General features: G+C 39.2%; 1 protein-coding gene across 1 annotated transcript in view; it reads right to left on the bottom strand.

Annotated features, from left to right (window-relative positions):
* The window catches only part of lrrc4cb (leucine rich repeat containing 4C-b), a 38,485-nt gene extending 32,785 nt beyond the window's left edge, over positions 1-5,700 (bottom strand). The window contains exon 1 of the mRNA XM_082161879.1: positions 5,149-5,700. The gene's annotated coding sequence lies outside the window, so the exon portion shown is untranslated. The remainder of the gene's footprint in view (positions 1-5,148) is intronic.
* Positions 5,701-6,000: the final 300 nt, after the last annotated feature.

Here is a 6,000-nt window from a genome sequence, read left to right on the forward strand (position 1 = left end):
ATAGATAGATAGATAGATAGATAGATAGATAGATAGATAGATAGATAGATTTTTATAAAATAAAATGAAAATTCAATAAAAGTCGATGTATTTATTATTTACAGCATTTGCGACTCGAGCGCTCTGTTCAGACACTGGCTCATGTATAGAAGTATGCCCTAGAATGATGTGTCTGCTGAGATGCCAAGCTGTTTCAATCTATATCCGCCTCTGCCATCATATTAGGAGAGTCTGTTAGTTGGCAAATGTTTTTATTGTGGAACAGCTTCGATCCTGGACCCTGTCACAACAGTATGTATTCTAGGAAGTCTGTGATTTATCAGCCTCAAAGACATGGATCTCTTTGACACACTTGTGTTTGTGAATCCAGGCCAACTGATCTGAGAGGCTTGAAAAAGCCAACTGCCTTCAAGTTCCTCTTCCATATCCGAAATATGCTGAGAGTAGGAGAAGACATCCTCTAGGGGAGGGGAGGGTGGCTGTTTGAAAAGGGGTTCCAATATAATGAGCAACCCAGATTTGTACTGTGCCTTCCACAGCGGTGATGACAAACATACAGTGCAATCAAGGCAAAGTGATATTTATAAGCTGAGCTGAGCTGAGCTGAGAACACCTCCCTCTCTGTCTCCACTGACTAATCTCACTGAACAGTACAATTTATGCCATTTGGCTCATCTGTAGGATATAGTGTTGACATAGGATTTCTGAATTAACAATCAACACAGAGGTTGTCGCTATTGTGTGACAGCACAATCTCTATGGTGGCTCTGACGGAACCGCAAAGGCTGAGAATTTCAAATGCACAGACATTTATTACAGTTACTGAGGCCTGAGGATATGGGAGTCAATTTTCATTTTCACTGAAAAGAGAGGTTTGCTTAATAAGCTGCGCAAAGGACCTATCATAGATTTTAAATGCACGAACGTTCACCTCTCTGTGCCTATGCATCTGTGCAACTCCTTGGCTCCTCTCCAGTGCGCCAAATGTCTCTCAGAAAGGGTTTTTGTGTATGGCATTAGACATCTGCTGCAGAACTAAAACCAGTGCAGCATGTTCGCTCCATCATTTATCTGTAGCCATTTGGGCTGCATCCTGTTCTCCAAGACCTACATCTTTTGCTTACGTAATTCACAGGCGTTCTGCTCCTTGCAGTGGCCACAGGCAGACTAATTATAAATCACAGACTGATATATCTACATCAACAACTGATTCATTGCACTATCACATAATAATAAAATAGACGATAAAGAATCTAAAATGTGTTCGAGCTAAAAACATCAAAAGGGCGTGCATATCAGTTCACAGGACTATAAATGAAGCCATTTTGGATGGATCTAATTGTTAGATTGTGTCACTATGCAGGGAAGCTCATTACATATATGCTTGATGAATTTTAGTATGGCTCCAAGTGGGATTTGAACCCATGACCCCAATATTGCTCGGGAGGCAAGTAGGCAATGAGCAAGGAAACCAGGTTAGGCCATTCCAGGAGCACATTCACCTCATTGCAGTCGAAATTGTTAAGGGAGATCTACTGTGACAACCAACATACTGCAGGTAATAAACCACGGTATCTTCGCTCCAGTACAAATTCACAGAAGAGTAATGTGAACAGGCATTCACAGAGGCCACATGACCCAGCAACAGCTTTTGGTGATTCCCAGAATTATCATCAGCAAGAATCTGCCACTGGAGACCTTATTAAACATAAACATAAAGCATGAATAAAGCACATAAAAACCAGAGGGGTTTTCGTACCTCAGTCATCCTTGGCACTAGATCAGATATGGGGATTGTTAAAAGTTATAGGATTAAACAAAGCTTTACAAGCTTGTGCCTTGTAGTCTTCTTGTATCCAATATTTTAGCACAAGTGATTCTTTAATTTATTGGCAGTATACTAATACACAAATTCTTTTGCAAATTTTTTTTTTGGAGTGACTATCTTTGCTAGTCTGGCATTAGCGATGTATAGAGTAGCTGATATTGTCTTCAAACATAACAGAGAGATTTCATCAATAACCACAAAATAATTCAATGTTTGTTGTTGTACGTTTCACAATGGCTGACATAAGCATGAATGCATCTAACAAGCGCTATCGATTCTACAGTAGTGGTCCAAAGGTCAAACATTTTAGCTAAAGAGGAAGTCATACATTTATCCCACTTAATATTCCATCATTGTACTATTGTTACTTTAAATTCTGCTGGGACGGAGTAAAAGGGACGCCACATGATTAATAAAACACAATTTTTAAAGAGAAAGCCAGTGAGGCTGTTTCTTTGGCAGAAGCAGGGCTCACTGTTGGCTGGATTATATCTTGTCTAACATCACTTCCTCTGACCCGAGAACAGTACACCACGGTGCGGTCATTCATTCAGCCTTACTGCATTAACACTCCAGCAATGAGATAAAAAAATGCATTTACAAATTTTGCTAGCACAATCCTCCTCGTTTTTCGCACATACAGTTTTTTTTGTTGCATTTTTTAAGAAGTTAGTACACACAATCCCTTCAGTCGCTGTTGTTAAACTTTTTTAATTTTTCACAGCCTAACACACATTAGAGATGGTCTTTATGAAGCATCAGGTTGAGCAGAAGCATTTGAACTGCTTCATTTTTCTCTAAATGGCAGAGATTACTGAGGTTAATGTGTGTGATATTGGCTAAATGCTCTCTCGTTTACAGGCTTCTCCTTGCCTTAGGGGAACTGAATGGTATCTGGCATTTTTTTGGCTCAGAAGACACATTCAATACATTAACACTCATCCTCATGACAGCACGTCAGTGTCTGCATCACACACTGAACCTTGTTTCTTTGAACTGCTTGTGAAATATTATCAACCAAACGAGGGGATAATGAATGTCCAGGAATTAATTTCCGGACACAATCTTATAGAAAAGAAAAATGTTTTCACACAGAAAGTTGTGATTATCAGGTGATACTTTAATGGGAACAGTATAACTCCATTCTTAACAAATCTTTTTTTTAATTTTATTTTTTATAGTGACCCCAATGGATATGCGATTTTAATCACACATTTAATTTTAGAGAATTCATTTTCTGTAATTAAGCTATTTGATGCTTTCATTTAAGCTGGCTAAGATGATTATGGTCCACAGTGGACTGAAAATGCTCAGAACATCTGTCATGGATTATTTGCAGTAAAAGACTAAATTAAAGCCCATCTAGTATATTTATCTAAAACGTAGAGAATCATTTTTATATCTGCAAGCGTTAACTTGTCAAATTTTATTGCTGTTCTGTTATTATTTGTTACTCTTTCATCGTAGGATCTTAGGCAGAGCACAAAAGTGCTTGAAGGAAAATATGTATTAAGGACACACATAAAAACCCCCATCATGAATAAGCTCATTTGTTTAAAGGTATAGGCAATGTTTTCCGTTTAAACTTTTTGTTAAATTGGTTGAAACTCTCCTCATAGCAATCAATAATATAAGTGGTTTAAATGTTAAAAAAAATATACTTCTATATTTTGCGGAAGCCTCAAGACAATTTTATTTTTTTTGTCCAATCATTTCATTAGGTCCGAATGCAATAATAGGATGTCCTATACCTGCCTGTCAACTTATGTATGTGCATACCTCCGCGCACCCTGCTCGCGCAGACATCACATCATCAGTGCGTTCCTTAAGGCTATGCAGAGAGTTGTAGACAGACAGTCACAGAGTGCCGCAAACAAACAGCAGCCACCTTTTATAGCTCCTCCTGAACCAAAACAACGAGCTTATGCTGTGTTCACACCTGAAGAGATGGCAACCTGTGACATTCTACCCAGAGCTGTTCACATCCTCAGACTCAATTTTATGCGTTTCAATTTGCAGCAGTCAGGTGGTACAAGTCCGAGCTCTGTAATTTGTTTAAGTTCATATTTATTGTAATGTTGTGTGCTTTGAGACATAAAGTAATTTAATGTCGTCTCTCATGACGCTTTGCAGACTCTGCTCTGTGTGTTCATGTGGGATCTCATGCTTTCAAAGGTATAGCTTGCCTCTACGAAATTGCCTACTTGTCTAAGATTTATTTGACAGAACTTTTTATAGAACTAAATTAGCCAATACTTGTCTGTTAACATTGATAAGTGAAGAATGTTTTCACAACGGAAATGTGTTTATCAGGTGATACTTTACTGAAAACATTAACACTCCATCCTTGCAAACTACAAATTAATATAATGATTTTTTAAGTGACCCCAAATGATTTTTAATTTGAGAGAATTCATTTTCTCTAAAATACTGTAATTGAGCTACTCTGATGTAGTCATCTCATAATGTGCTTTTCTGCAATGGTTTTCAGCACCTTCCCAAAAAAAGATAGCTCCTCAATACCTCTGGTGAAGCAACAACCCACGAACCCATGAATCATCCATAAAAAAATTGCGTAAGCTCTCTCAAAAACCAATACATGGCTCAGAAGCTTTCCCAATGAATCAGACTTGCTTACTGTGTCCAATACAGCACCTCAGTCTCTACCTAGTGAAGTTCTGAAGCCTTGTGAGGGTTGAATGTTAAATGCAGATTAGCACCAGTGCGAGATGCCAGCCTTCCTGGAACTACACTGCAGGGAGTTATTTTTTTATTTTTTTAATCACAAAATAATTATAAAATGGGTAATGATGCAAGCTGTTTACTACTAAGCTTTACTTGCAGTATTCAGGAAGCCTCAAAAGTCACTGGGGTCTATTAGAAGCAATGAGGGACAGTTGTGTCGACCATCATGGATACACTGCCTCTTTCCCCTTGTCTCTTTAGAGCATAGCAATGCACATGTGAACAGAATATGAATGACCCAACGCCATATTCTAGCAAAAGTAATGGTAAGTAGAGCAACAGAAAAGCACAAGACAGATAAAAATGGACAATTTTGCACAATCTACCACATTACAGCCACAGAAATAATGCAAAACCATTTCCCCCTGCAGCACAGATAGATAGATAGATAGATAGATAGATAGATAGATAGATAGATAGATAGATAGATAGATAGATAGATAGATAGATAGATAGATAGATATGAAAATGTTCAAAAAGATGAAATGCATCCATTCAGCGTCAACTTACTAGAAAATAGGTTCGTTTTAAAATAGATCTACACAGACCGGTTAGATTAGGCTACGGTTCCTTACCCATTTTTGTCAGGAAATGCGAGCTGTGAAGCGATATCAGTAAATGGGAGCATCACTGCAGCCCTCACAAAACCCCAGTTCATGTAGAATCCATGCACGATGTACGGAGATGCAAGTAAGAGCAGTGCGCTCTAAAGCGCTCGGTGAGCTTTGACAAAGCAAAGCAGGTGCAAAAAAAAAAAGGGGGGAGGGGGGGCTGGAAGAGAACAAATCTTCTACAAAATCTGTAAAGAAAACGGGGATAAATCTACCACCGTTGGCATGTTTTGCTGGACACAAAATAAGCCTAGTATCCACATCCGGAAAGGAAATGTCTAAACCACATGGGCTTTCAACAGCCCCCCTTTGGGTAAAATCCAGAAGAGTTAGTACTTGGTAGGTTTCTCTGATCGAGATGTGTCCTTTAAAACCACTTCCATATACCGCCGTTCTTCAACGCATTCTGGCCCCTCGCTCTTCAGATCTTGCCCACATCCACCACCGCAGTCCATATATGTAACATAACGTGCTGACTCCGCTGAATGCTGTTGAATGTGTTACAGCATCACCTCAGCTTCCTTCCTTGAGTCTGCACGCCTTCATTTCTCGTGAGCGATGTCCACTGCAGAGCCTCCTCAAAGTTGAACCATAGGCTCGAATGAACACTTGAGACTCAACATCCGACAATAACGTTTTAATTCGTGTTGGTAATGAATCTTCTGGCTAATTCTGTCGTTTAATGTCAGCGTATTAACTTAATACGTCGCCTTCGTGAATCTCAGCTCACAGCGTCTGGGTTCATTTAAAGCGACGTTTGTTTGGCGCTGCAGTTTTGTGTTGCTTACAAAATATCGCTGTTGCGCCGGCCAGGTC

This window comes from Leuciscus leuciscus (assembly GCF_965113295.1).
Source record: "Leuciscus leuciscus genome assembly, chromosome: 2".
Taxonomy (NCBI): domain Eukaryota; kingdom Metazoa; phylum Chordata; class Actinopteri; order Cypriniformes; family Leuciscidae; genus Leuciscus; species Leuciscus leuciscus.